At 44.8% G+C, this 14218-nt stretch overlaps 1 protein-coding gene across 4 annotated transcripts in view; it reads left to right on the top strand.

Moving 5' to 3' along the window:
* The window catches only part of CNOT6L (CCR4-NOT transcription complex subunit 6 like), a 31810-nt gene that overhangs the window by 3034 nt on the left and 14558 nt on the right, over positions 1-14218 (top strand). The window lies entirely within an intron of this gene.

Here is a 14218-nt window from a genome sequence, read left to right on the forward strand (position 1 = left end):
CAGCCTTGTGGAGACTTTTAGGTTGCTGAAGTTTAGAGGGGGGGGATACATCCAAACAAATGGTTTGCTTTCTGGGAAGAGATCTGTGAGTCCAGAGTGCCCGTGAGGCACCGGGTGTCACCTGGTCTGCAGGGCTTCAAGAGCCAGCGTCGTGTTGGATGTGTTGTTAGAGAGCAGAACACAGCACTCGAGAGACCTTTAAAATAAGTTAAATACCTTTGGTGCGTACCTTCTGCATCTAATTCAGGAGGATTTGCAGTGGATTTGCTACTTAAAGCATTAAATACTAAGCCTCTGCTAATATTTTTTTAAATTGAGTGCTTCTTTTGACAGTGGCATGTAACAAAGCTTGTGTACTTGTTACCTCCTTCCTTCAGTCTTACAGACTATTTCTTCTGCCTTAAGATTTGTTAGAGCTGTGAAAACATCGATGGCTCTTGAAGGTGTGGCCACTCTCATCTGCATTGGTCTGCGTCCCACCTGAGACACAAGCCAGGGGAGCGAGCTGCCCTCCCCAAACACATTTACCTTGTCAGGTCTTCCGTCATTCCAGCCACTTGCATAGAAATTGCGAGTAAGCCCAAGAGCTGTGTGTTCTCCCCCGTTTATCAGGTTGTAAATTAACTTGGGTGTCAAAATGTGCAGGCTATTTTGAGAGGCAGCTGCCCCAGCCGAGCTGACTGCACCATGTTGGTGCCAGAAGGGGAAGTCCTGCTTTGCTCCCAGCCCTGACACGTGTCAGACCCTGTGCTGAACCAGTTTCACTGGCTCACCTGGCGGCAAACAGATAAACAGCACGGGATGCAAATGCTGCCGGGTGCTGTTAGATCATCACAAGGTACTGTGTAACTTCAGCTATTGGGCAGGCCTTTGGCTCTTGTGATTCATCTGTGCAGCTTCTGCATCTCATCTGTACTAATAAAAGCAGAGAGTATTTTAGGGTGTTTCTGTATCTGATGACAGCATTTCTGCACCTTAAAAGACTCATACATCTCAAGTGCATGTCAGTAAACTTCATGCATGTACCTCCCACCTCCCCTGAAAACAAACATACAGCTCAGATGGGACAGATCCAACTCTCGAGTATCCTGCAGGAGGTGGCAGAAAGGCTTTGTATGCAGGGCTGGGTTTCACTGGGTCTATCTGTGCCTCTTTCAGGAGTCCCTTGGAGCAGACCTTGAGATGCAGAGGTGGCTGTAGGCCTGTAGCAGAACACACAGCCTGGTTTTGTTAGAACCTTAGCAAACTCACAGAAGTGCAGTGTGATGGCACTGTACTGGATGTGACTTGGTTCCTGTTATTTTGGGAGATAACTTACCTTCCAGGTCAGCACTGAGAACAACAACAGAAAACCACCTGAGATTATTCTTAAGGAAAAAAACAAATGCACTGGAGGAAAACCTCATCTGAGAAGCTGCTCTGGAATCCTGTTCAGCAGAACTTTTTCAGCCACTTGCACACTTCCAGCAGAGGATCAACAAGTGATTCAATGATGTGCAGACACTACTAGGAAGCTTTCCCTCCAGCTTTCAGAAGGCAGTCATTTAAAATATGATTAAAGCTAGGCAGAAATGCCTTGTATGATGTTCTCCAAGAAACAATTTTCTAACACCTTCCCTTAATAGGTATAATTAGCATAGGTAGAAATTCCACAAGGTTAAGAAAAAGCAGCTACAAACAATTTTAGATACACTTGTGCAGTCAGCGAACACAGATTTTGAAGTTAAACAAGATCAGCACCCAAGGCTGAGCAGCAGAACCCCATTTAGCCATTGCATGCCATGCAAACAACTAATTTAACCAAAGCTTATAACCCTCATGTGTGCACAGGGAGCAGATAAGGTTGTGTGTTCTCCCTTACTTTGGCATTCCCTGAGGTAAATCATTAATGGCATTGTATGATTGCATGGCATTGTAGCTGTTTATGCTTAGCGTTTAGCTGAAGGGGTTTATTGTCGTTCTGCAAGGGAGCTTTATGCGTAATATTTTCTTTGGGAAAGGTATATAAAATGAGCTTAAAAAGGCTGTAGGACTCTCTTAGCAGATTTCCTGGGAAATGAGGTCTGTGGTGCAGTTGTGTGTTTTAAATAAATTTAATGCTGTGTGTACAATGTCTGCAGGCAGATTTCACAGATTTACAGCACTGCAGCACAGCCGTGTTGACAAAGGTGTTCAGACAGCCATAGGCAAGGAGGGGACTGAAATACTTTTTCCTTCTTTTTGTCAAAGTAAACACACTGGGGAGCATGAAATGCTGCCACTTGGAGCACAGTGCTGCTGAGTCTGGCTGGAGGAGGGAGAAAGAGGAGGGTTTTTTGCTGGTTACTTCACTGCTGAAAGCTGGATGAGGCTGTCTTACGACACTTGGTAAAAAGTGGCAGCATAAAAAACAGCTTGAGCTCAAAACAGTAGCAGGCTGGCTTCAATTCAGGTGGGTCCATGGGAACACTCATACAGCTTTACTTTTGCCATCGAATTATCTGTCTTGCCTACAGCCATCAGCAGTGCTTGTTCTGGAGGGAATAGTTGCTTGAGGCAGCGAGACTGATGTGGGAATAAAGATGCCAACCCCATAGAGGGAGCAAGCTCTTTCTGAATCCATGCAGTGAAGGCACTTGAGCTGGAATTGCAGTCTTCTGGTCTTGTTTTTTTGACCCATTTGCAGCTTGGGAGTTAGACTGTTTTCAGACCCAAACCACCCAATCCCTCCGTTATCTCTGCTGATGAACAGGGAGACTGAGGTAAAGCAGGGTTGGTCATTACCCTGTGTGAAGAGTAGAGAAAAGCCCATGTGCCCACAGGTAGGAGCAGCAGGAGTTTTTGCAGCTGGGAAGCCAGAGGCAGCACTTCTCCACACAGCCCCAGGCCTTTGCCCTTCCTGACATACACACACACTGGGTTTTCAGAGGCCAACGTGGGCAGTGGGAACATTCATTGTGGCCCTTAGGTCTTCCTCAGCTGTGACTGTGAGTCACAAGCTGTCCCATTCCTGCTTGTGGCCACTTGCATTGGTGGTCCTTCAGGAAGCGAGATGGAGAGGGAGCTGTGTTCTCTTTGGTGATGAATGTGCCACGTATCACAAACAGAAGGGATACACAGCCTTTTTTGGATGGCAGAACAGAAAAGGGAGCTTCATCCCTGCATTATAAAGGACATTGTGTATCGGTTTCAAGACATTTTAACAGCTCTAGGGACCCTCCTTACTGACAGATCGTTCTGAAAGGGAAGTTTATATGGACAGCTAAGGAAAGTTTTGTGACAACCCTTAAGGATGCATTTGGTTACATTGGAACCCACAGCACGTTCAGTGCAGCAGTGCCAAGTGACCCCCTCTTCCTTTATTCTTTCGGCTTTTTTCAGGTGTCAGGATTTATCCAATATACATTTTTCAGTTTAGCAGATTTTACAAGTGTGACAAAAACATCCAGTTTTGGTCAAGCTGTCAATAATAGCCAGGATTTGTAGATTGTGCTCAAGTTTGCTGTTTATTCTCTAGGGCAACTGTGTGAATTTATTGGGTAGCTTTTCAGGAATGCTTCCATCTGACTGAACTTTGTGACTTCTAATCAAAAATTACTTCTGTTTTTGTTTTTTTCTTCCTAAGAAATCAATGTAAAAGCTCTCTCAAAAGGCTCTTGCAGTACTTTGAGAAGCATGTTAAGAAATACTTCCTTCTCCAGATTTTCTGCTATTCTTTTCCCTCATGATACTCACAGGAAAATTGAAGGAGGAGGTAAACAAAAATGTACTTTGTCTGCTTTGCTCGGTATTATGGTTCTGTGTTCTGTAAACAACAGAGTGGAGAGGTCTTGCAGGTTTTCAGCTATGTGCAACTGTTCCTGCTTGTGGTGCTCACCGTGAAGATTTCTTTTGTGGCTGAAAAAGGTAGTTGAGAGTTTTCATAGAAAGGCCCAATTTAAGCGCTGCAGAAACATTTCTCCCTTTCAAAGAAGCTGGGAAGTTTTCTCTTGGGAGGTGGAGGTGATTGGATATCCGAGACTTGCTTGGCCCATGTACCTTGTGTTACACTTAAATGAAGTTAATAAGCTTGCTGATGGCTCTGGGATGAGAGAGCCTCCCCAAAAGAAATATCTTTGTCTTAATTCTCAAGCGGCCTCGATATGTCTTTATCTTTTGTCTTTCTTATTGCCCAGGGCTTAGAAAGCTGGAGCAAGATTACAATGCTGGGAGGAGAGTGTCATGTTATCACCTGGTTGTCTGCAGGGAGAAATGGTGGATAGGGACAGCTACATGTGCTGTGTAACTCTGAGTGTTTCCTGGCTTTTTGGAAAGGGTTTGTTTGCTTGCTTCTTGTCAGAGCATGTATTGGTATGCGCCACTCAGCTCTTGCACAAATGACACAGGCTGCTTCTAAACAGTGTTTCCTGCTGATAAAGACAAATGTGAAACTTAAAACACGTTTTTGCAGCACCCGAAGGCAGAGTATTTGTCCAAAACCAGTTCTCCTTAGGTTAGAGAGAACAGTCCTCTAGACATTTTGTTAGTCTAGAGGAACTGACCAGCCCAGGGCAGGGAAAGGCCAACTGGAGCAGTGGTGAAAGTAATTCCAGAGAACTGGTGATGTGTCCTTACTGGCTTCCTCTATACCTTTAAAATTCAATTTGTGTTTATCCTGTTACGTGAATTTACAACTGGCCCTGGAAATGGGAGAGAGCAAGCACAGGATGAATTATCCACCCAGAAGAAATTTCCACTTGTGAACGCCTTTCCTCTAATCCCTTTTTGTTTTGTAAAGTTAAGAAAGCAAAAGGAGAACAGGGCTAGGCAACTTTTCACATGCCAGGATACAGTGAAGTGCCAGGGTTCAGGCTGTCACATAGCTCTTGGCTTGCATTTTTTCCTTCAGATGAATTAAGTCTTGCCATTGGGAGCACTTAAGTCTTCAGGCTTATTTTTTTTACCTGTGCAATGACCCTCATCCTCCTTCTTAAACTAGGGTGAATCTTGATGAAGGAGGGGAGCTTGTCAGATACAGTGGGGATATTTTGAGTAGATGAGAGAAGCATGTATACTAAGTATTGGAGATCCATCAACAGTAGGTGTTTGGGGTTTTTTTAAATAGTACTAAGATCTACTTGAAATCTCTTGGATTACAAGGCTATGCAGCCTTTTTTTCAGATTTATGTAGCAAAGCTGGAGTTTGACTACAGACCCCGGGATATCCATTTCATTCTTTGATGTATTTTTTGGTATATGGTTTGACTTGAAGACCACACAATAAATTGAACTATGATGAAAGGCAAGGTGCTTTTCTGCCTGTTGTACTAACTCTGAAATGCTGCTGAACTAAGCTCTGCTTGCACTTAAAGGTGGTACTGTTAAGTTTTAAGTTGATGGCCATTTCTCTCATGGCAGCTGAAGGTATGGATAAAATGATCCTGGATGCATATACTTCAAAGTATTTTCTTCTTACAAAATTGTGTGTTTTAAAACCTAGACAATTCCTGAACCTGTACCTGTCCCTTCCATGTACTTTAGGTGCTGTAGCTGCTGCTTCTGCAAAGCAGTGGTGTGTATGCAGTGCAGAGGTGAGTGATGCTTGGTAGGGCTGATGTCCTAGATTGAGCTTCTTTAACTTCTTGTAGAGATCATCTTTTTTGCAGGCTTATTCAGCAGGAAGGAGTATTTGGGTGCCCTCACCTCTCAGTGTATTATTACACTGTTAGTGCTATGGCTCACCCAGCATCTGATTGCTTGAGTTGTTCCAAATCCACAGTGAAGGACCACGACCAAAATTCAGAGTGATGAGGACAGAAGGGGCCGTGCAAGGAGGCCTTTCTTGGGTGCTCACATGTTAACTGAGAACAGAAAACTGAGCTGCTTGTAACACTTAGGCAAAAATCGCCAGGGGTATTCCCTGATTAGGTAATGAACGCACGTCAGATGAAATCCCTTTAGATGGCAGAACAGAGGAACCGCCCAAATTTAACTTATCTTTTGGCAGAGGAGGGAGAGGAATGGCTGTTAGCTCTTGGCTGCGCACCTTGCTAGGCAACACGTACCACGGGGTTCAAACCTTTAGAGCCATTTCACTTTGATAGACCAGGAGCGAGCATCTCAGTGGTCATTCTGGGCTGCAGAATTAGACGTACACTAATTCTAACTCAGAGACCAGCATGCAACGAGCACTGGGCAGCATCTTCACCCACTGGAGATCCCAGCTCTTGTACATCTTGTTGCAGTCAGATTCTGTGGATGTTTATAGCAAGTTAACCTTCAGATGAGTCAAGTCTAATTTTTTGCTAGATGGGAGTTTCTTGTTCCCAACAGATATCTTGAGTTATTGTTGGCATAATTTCTCTTTTTCCACCGTTCTTGAGCACAGCTAGAACAGCGTATGTGAATTGTTTACCTTGCTTTCAAAACTAAATTTAGCATTTGGAAATTAAGTATGGTCTAAGTGTGCACAGGAAAGATTTGAAATACTGAATACAGAAGCCAAACTATTTTTTAATACTTGAATAATCATGCTTTTTTCCTGGCTATCAGGCAAACCCTTTTACTTCTTCAATTAAAGATGTAAAAGCACATTTCTATATACCCTATAAAGAAACTAGTTTATGCCTAGTTTATGCTTTATTTCTTAAAAGGTCTCTTTTATTTCTCCTTCTCTTTTGGGCATCCTAGCGCAGCATCCTGTGGCTGGGCAAAACCCGGCTGAGGTCTGAAAGAGCTACTTTATTCCATCAGTGATTGCAAAACACTTTCCACTATTGGTTTACTTTTGGCTTTTGCTTTTAATCTTGTCTATTTGACTTGTTCGGCTACAGGCAGATTTCGACAGGGCAGGCCTTGTAACTTTAAAGCTGCATGAAGCATTCTTTCTGGTGGCAGATCTCCACGTTGTTAATTATTTCTGCAAAGAACAGATTGTGAGAGATAAGCTGCCTGTTACCTTCCTATCGTATAAAGAGAGTAGCTGAAGTGCTGCTGGGCTCTGCTTATTTTGTTAATGCATTGGCAGCCTACCACGTAAAGGTTAAGATAGCATTGTAGCCACGGAAATAATCTCATTTATTCTTTTCTCCCAGCACAGACTTACTTTGAAGGATGAAAGGTTGTTGATGATTGGACTTGTGTTTTAAAGAAAGGGATAAACGTTTATTGAGCAGATCACTTCAAAGTTGCTGCAGAGGAGCGTGCCAATTAATAATTCTGGTGTAGTTTTGCTCAAAGGACAGATCGATAGCTGACTTCTCTCCAGGTATTGATCCCGAGGAGTTGAATGAGCCGAGGTGTTGGCTCAGGGCAACCTGAACAAAGTCTTTGTTTCTAAGTGAGTGTCTGAATGATCCGAGGTGGAGGATTAGGTTTGTCAATAAAAGAGTCCCTTCCCAGAGGCTCAGTGAGATGCTATGAAACTACAGCACTTTAAGCTTACTCAGTGCTCGGTTTTCCCATGTCCTTGATTCTATCAGTGATACACTGGTACTAAGAACACCTCCTGCTCTAAGCGCATTGCTGCTTTTCTTCTGTGCCCACCACCCAGAACAGCATTTGGTGCTGATGTTTGCCATGGATCAGGGTGTCACAGCAGCTGCTTCCTTCCCCGAGCTCCTGATGACTTCAGCCCTTAATCCTTTAAGCCACTCTGTCCTGGATCTCATTAAAAGACCAGCACTCTCCAGGGGACCGGGCAGCGCTGCAAATGGGTCACTGATTTGTACTGGTGGAGGATACTCCTGTAAATAAACATAGTCTCTCTGGGGGCTTCTGGTGAGATTTATTTACTGACTGTCTGTTGAAACTGTCTTCTTGCCCTGTAGCAGATCTAGGCATACATTCCTGGTGAGCACAGCTTCGCTTTTGAGGAGATACCTGCCGTGTGTTTGCATGTAAACTGGTGCCTGAGAACTCTGCTTGAAGTTGTAGGTGTAAAATGCATCCACAGACAAAGGCAGGTATTGCTTACTGTGCGGCTGGATGCAGATCCTCAAGTAGCCATGTCCACAGAGAGAGGTAACAGGCTATTTCTCATAGGGCAGAAACTTCTTTGTAAATGAGAACTGAAATGTTAACACAGAAATTAAAATAACTACTTGGTGCTGCGTAGTACTTCCTTGCAGCAAACAGTTCAGCTGTTCTTGTAAAGGGAGCCGTGACACAGAGGAAAAGGAAGGGTGGAAACCTGCATTTTCTTGCGTTACCTGTGATTGAAGAAAAGCCTGTCTTCTTCATTTAAGGGAGAACAGGGTGTATGTCAGTAGGACAATTAGCATTTCCATCAAGTGCCAGTTGGCTCTGAAATGAATAGAATGCTGCTAGCCCCCCCTTCCCCACTCCTCCTTTTGGCTCTCGATGCTTTTTTCAGGGTTTGCTGTGACTTTCTCTTGGCTTTGATGCTTTTTGCTGAAGCAATCACACAAAGCCCTCTGGGATCCCACTGCCACTGAAGTTACTGTAGGCTGAGGTGCCCTGGTACCTCCTGTGTTCTATGTTCCCTCCTGCAGAAGAATTTCTCTGTGCTCAAACTTGGGCTGGGTATGGAGGCAAGTCACACCTAGGGATGAGCAGGGGGCAGGAAGCTGTGCAGGATGCAGTTTCTGAACACCATTGCACCTAGCTGTACTTCTTGTTTGCTTGCCTATAGAGGCTTGACAGCCCATGGGCAGCAGACCCACGTGAACAGAGCCAAGCACTGATGGGCACAGGCAGATCTGTGCTGGAAGCAAAGCAAGCCATGTGGCTGGGGTGGTGCAGAGCTGCTAATGAACAAAGTGAGGATTGCCTGTTAAACAGAGCTTGTGGAACTTGAATAGCCTCCACTTGCTGAGCCTAATCTAAGAACCACATGGAATAAGAACTGAAGCAAGATTTGGACAAATTCCACCGCATTGTTGCTGTGCTGGTTGCTGACACGGCCTTGTCACCACGCTTTGGGGTTTGCTAGCGGGTGGGTGAGCGTGAGTCTGAAACCCTGGCAGTGTCTGGCAGAGCTGCCACTACCCTGGTGAGTCCTGCAGCACTTCCCAAGCTGTCAGCCCAGGACAGCAGTTACCCCACCAAGATGCCTCCTGCCAGTTTCAGTGCTGGTGGGTGTCTGGGAGCTCCTGCTGACTTCAAGAGAGGTGACACTGCTAGGCAGGGGCAGCAGGCATCCACTCCCTTCTGCTTCTCAGCACCAAGTCACCCCCTGACAGGGTACAGCATGGTGGAACAGCTAGTCATCCTCTCAGCATCAGGATGAAGATCCCACTATTTATTCTTCTGCTTGTTTTGCACTCCCCTTATGTGGGTACAAGATGGTGTCGGCTGTGAGACAAAGCTTTGCTTCAGTCCTTCAAGGAATTCTGTCAGAGGAGGCCTCGGTAGCTCTGAGTAAGGCCAAAGAAGGCGCTTCTGAAGCTTGTTTTGTTGGAATATTTTCTATGTCTAACGTCTGTTTTGTTCATGTAGTGGAGGTGAGAGTTTGGGTGAAGTGTTCAGCTCATCATGGCTGTAAGGACTTCCTACAAGTTTCAAGTTGAAGTGCTGGAGGTAGAAGTAACAAAGGTATCTTAACAGTCACAAAAGAAATTTGTTTGCAGATTCATAGGACTGATGCAGTTCAAGAAAACACCTGTATTACCTTGCTGCATTTTTCACTACATTCTAATTTGAGAAGAGCAAGCAGCTGTAGCTTGCTAACAGCGTTACACAAGCAAGCTCCTGTCTCACCCCCACTTGGAGCACAAAGCATTTAAAAACACAACCCATGCTGAGGTTCTGTCCGTAGGTTACAGCTGAAAGCAAAGTAACTGTTGCTACAGATTTGCAAGACAGAATTAAATGCTGAGGGTTACCAAAGTTCCCCTGGCTTCATGTTTTTCCACTTCTGCTGCTAAAGAAAAGGTCGCTGATGAGTGGAGGTGCGTGGTCCTACTGAATTAATGTAGAGGAGCCCTTTGTATTGCAGTCAGTGTGCTGTCTCATGAGAAACAGCTTCCTTCAGTGAGGGATAGGAAAACATGTATTTATTTTTATAGATTTATATAAAGTTGTTTTTCTTTTCAGTTGCTCTTGTGGACTGCGTAGTTTGTTGCTCCATGTGGTACTGAGCTTCAATTCTTTGCTGTTCTTACTTAAATTTAATTTGGACTTCAGATTTGGTCTTTTGCCTTGGGATTTTTTCCACTTTTTTTCAGCTGTCCTCCTGTTGGTAGGACATTTATGCGTGTTCAAGTAGCCTCTATCTATTTACTTTGATTGTACTTGCAGAGATGGTTTCGAACCTCAGTTCTGGCAAATGTCTAACAGAAAGCTGATTTCTCTTTCAATAAAAAACACAGTGAGGTATTTTAATTTGTTTTGCCAATAGTCTCTATTTCCAGTTGGAATGCTGGGAAGAAGAAATTGAAGAGAGACTGTAGCTGTGCTGACAGACTCACAGCACTCACCGAGCTCTTGGTGGAGGTGGCTGAATTATTCGGGCAGGATTGTACAAGGAGAAAATTCAGATCCAAGTAAAGACTGTCACAGTTTTTCTTGCTAATGTGTGTATGGATTGCATACATATGTATTGCATGTATTCTTGCTAATGTATGTACTGGACATACTGATAGACCTTAACATAACACATCTGTACCTGTACTCTCAGTTATGTTTTAAACCCTCATGACATACCATTAAGCAATCACCGTACTTTGTTTTAGCTTCACCTCCAAGTGCTCTATAAGTCAGTTTTTGTCTCTGTGGGTACTGGCTGTACTTTCCCTTCTCCTTAGGGAGATGAGCCTGTTGTCTGACACTGTATGAAAACGGAGTGAGCTTATTACAGAGCAGCAGCCTTCCTTTGTACACTTTGCAACCTCTTATTCCTGTTTACAAAATACATAGATTAAAAAAAGGCTCTGCTTTCCAGCTTGTCATCCAACTTTCCAGTGTTAAAAGAATGTGTGCCTGTGCATATATATACACACACATACACATGTACACCCTGGGCTTGTCAGCCAGCAAGGTTTTGAATTGTGGTGAGGGATCACCATCTGGAAGTGGACAGTGAGCTGTTCCTGTGCAGAGGAAGGCGGGATGATTCAGGGCTGTCTGCTGGATAGTTTTCAGGATGCTTTGGCAGTTTGACTCATGTATACACAGAGACTGAAAATCACAAGGAATGTCACTCCGCTGGAGGCCAGGGTTTTGAGTTGTACCAGCGCAGCCCTGAATGTAGGGCAGCAAGGGGATGAAGTTACAGCTCTCTTCTACTTACTTCTCAATTTCGGCCCTTATTACATATAGGCGACTTATTTATGCATCGAGTTACGAAAGAATGTAAATGGAACAACATTATAGTAACTATCATTTAAGAAATGCATCTTTTAAACTCACGGGGAAGGGCCTGGTTGTTATTTTGGAACAGCACGCAGCTCTGAGGGACTTTGACCTATCTGGCTTCAAAGTCCTGCAGCACAGATGCCAAATAATCTGGGCAGCTTTCTGTGGCGTTTCTCTTTCCAGTGAACATATGTTAATCCTTCTGCATTACGTGGCGTATTTACCTTCAGAGGAAGAGATCTGACTTTATTTAAAATGATACAATTTGTAGAGCTGCATTCAGCTTCTCTCTGGGGGAAGTCACACTTAGCAATTCATATCACTGACTACATCTTCCTTATCTCGTGGCCTCTGCACCTGGATAACTTGAGAAGATCTCAGACAATACAGAAGAGCAGTGCTCTTTTCTGTTGTTTCTTCTTATTTTTTTTGAGGTTCCAAGCACACAGAAGATGTGTTTGTTGCCCAAAACATCTCCTGAGTGTGAAAGCCTGCAGTGCAGTGTGGTGGCTTGACACTTCCTTCCTCAACAGACTACACTCTTTATGTCTCCCCCGCTGCTGCTACGTGATGCCTTTTTTGTTGTTGTTTTAGTTGATAATCTATGCACTATGGTCTCAGATCCAGATTTTCTTTACACAATCTTAGGGCCATACTGTTAAAGTTAGATTTTTAGTGGAGTGCAAACTTTAATAGCTTCAAAAGTTTCCCAAGGGATCTCTTAGGAAGAAAAGGAGTCGAGGATTTTTTTTTTTGTCCCTCTTCAAAAGACAAGAAACGGAGTGCACGTGTCCTGCTCCTATCACAGCCCTGTTAACTGAGTTTCAGCAAAGGCCTCGCTGAACTCACCCACAGCTCAGGCTGTCCTGAACCTGTGCTGCTTCCGTCCCACTTTATCCTTTTGATGACGCTGATGCTCATCCAGTTTTGGGGTTAAATGATGCAAGGAACTTGGTCTCGCTCCCTGAAGGCTGAGCAAAAATAGATGGGGATTTTTTGGTACTGGTTTAGTTCCAGAACAAGCAGAGAGGGAGATGGGAACCAGAGGAGCTGGGAACCCAGGCAGAATTCATTTTTGCTTCAAAAAAACCCGTATGCAGTGGCTTTCAAGTCCAGCTTCATGTTGCTATTATGCCGAAGAAACAAGCGTATTTGATTTAGGTTTGTTTTCCCTTTCCTGTAACTGTGGAAATCATATTGATCCTCGTTTGACTCACAACTATTTCAGAATAACATTACAGTGACTAACATCTGAAAAATGTGCGTGGCGTTTGACTCGCAGTTCAGGGCTCATTTCATTGGAGGGCCTCCGACTGCCACAAATTGCTTTAAATTGGCAGAGCTGTTCTCATAACAAGCGATATTTCAACATAATTGAATTGGGTTCCCTTCCCCAGAGGAAGCAGTACTCCCAAAGATCTCTGGAGATGTCACCCCACTGGTGGTCACCTCCTGGCCCACGGGCAGGTATGGTTGCTCATGGAGTGAGTCAGCCAGCCTTGCCGTGAGGGCCCTGGCGTGTTTGTTTGACTTCTGCCTGGTGGAGAGGAATGGAGCTGGGGGACTACTTTAGGGAGCTTAAAAACAGGAGGGAAACTGACTTTTTACTTGCTTAGATAGCAATAGGACAAAGGGAAATGGTTTTCAACTAGAAGAGGGGAGATATAGGTTAGATGTTAGGAGGAAAACCCCTTACTCAGAGGATGCTGAGGAACTGGCACAGGCTGTCCAGAGAACCTGTGGATGTCCATTTCCTGGCTGGAAGGGGCCCTGGCCAGCCCCGTGTGGTGGGTGGCAGCTCTGCCCACAGTGGTGGAGTTGGAGCTGTATGGGCTTTGAGATCCCTTCCAACTCGAGCCATTCTGTGACCCAGCAGTGGGGCTGCTCGGCAGCTGGGGCAGGCCCCAAGCCACTTACAGGCTGTGATTCAATGCTTATGACAGCAAGGTCCCACAGCTGGACCCTGCCTACCCAAGCTGCCGGCCATCTGTGTCTGGCTAATGATGAAACGGCAAGCAAACAATTCATTCAGTACAAATCATTCCCTGCTTGCCTTTTTAACTGGCAAGGTGCCTTGAAGCTCATAGGAAGCAGCCGTGTCCAAACCTTTGGCCAGCAGTGTGCAGCAGGGCGGGTGGGTGTATTCCGTGTGCAGATACTGAGATTTCCATCTCTCTGGGTCTGCTATTGCTATAACATTATGCTGAAGCAAACGGGAATGTGAATGCCAGGCAAGCACAGCCCATCTCATAGAGCATTCACTCAAGTGCCGTTCAGAAGCAAAGTTTGTGATGCTGCAGCTGTCCCAGGGCCAGACGTGGGAGAAGAGCTGGGTTTCAGAGGCAGCAGATTAAGAAGCAGAATGAGGACCCGTCCTGGTTCAATTCAAATGTTTGATGATTAAGACTTATAGTTCCCAAAAGCTCTCTCTTACCGTAAGCCCTTAATCCTTTGTTGGTATTCCACTTGATTTTCACCGCAGAGCCTTTCAGTTCCCCCCCTTATAATCCATACTGTGCCTTACGGATGAAATACATGCTGCCAGGTAATGAAATCTCATTTTCTGTTAAAGGATCCTTGCGGGTAATCCTGTGACAGTGACACGGCGTTACCCACTGCAAAACCAGCTGGCTGCTTTTTGGTGTGGATGGATTTGCTCTCTTTTGTGCAGTTCCTGAATCGTTAGGGCTGCGATCCTGCTCTGAGCATATATCCTGTCAAATCCCTTTGTGAGGCCAAGGGCTTCCGTGCATCCATGTGTTTAACAGTGAAAATAAATCCTGTGAAAATAAGAACTGGAAATTTAGGACTACCAAAGCACAGCCTGTACCTGCGGCTGTACTGGGCAGTGCTGCTTCTGATTTGGGGATTTAAGCCTTTCAGGTCTGATTCTAATCTGTTTCATTCATCTCCTCACACTGCATTGCTACAGCTGAGCAGCATG

Source organism: Coturnix japonica, chromosome 4, assembly GCF_054131305.1.
Source record: "Coturnix japonica strain WE chromosome 4, WE-NBRP24, whole genome shotgun sequence".
In the NCBI taxonomy this organism is placed as follows: Eukaryota; Metazoa; Chordata; class Aves; order Galliformes; family Phasianidae; genus Coturnix; species Coturnix japonica.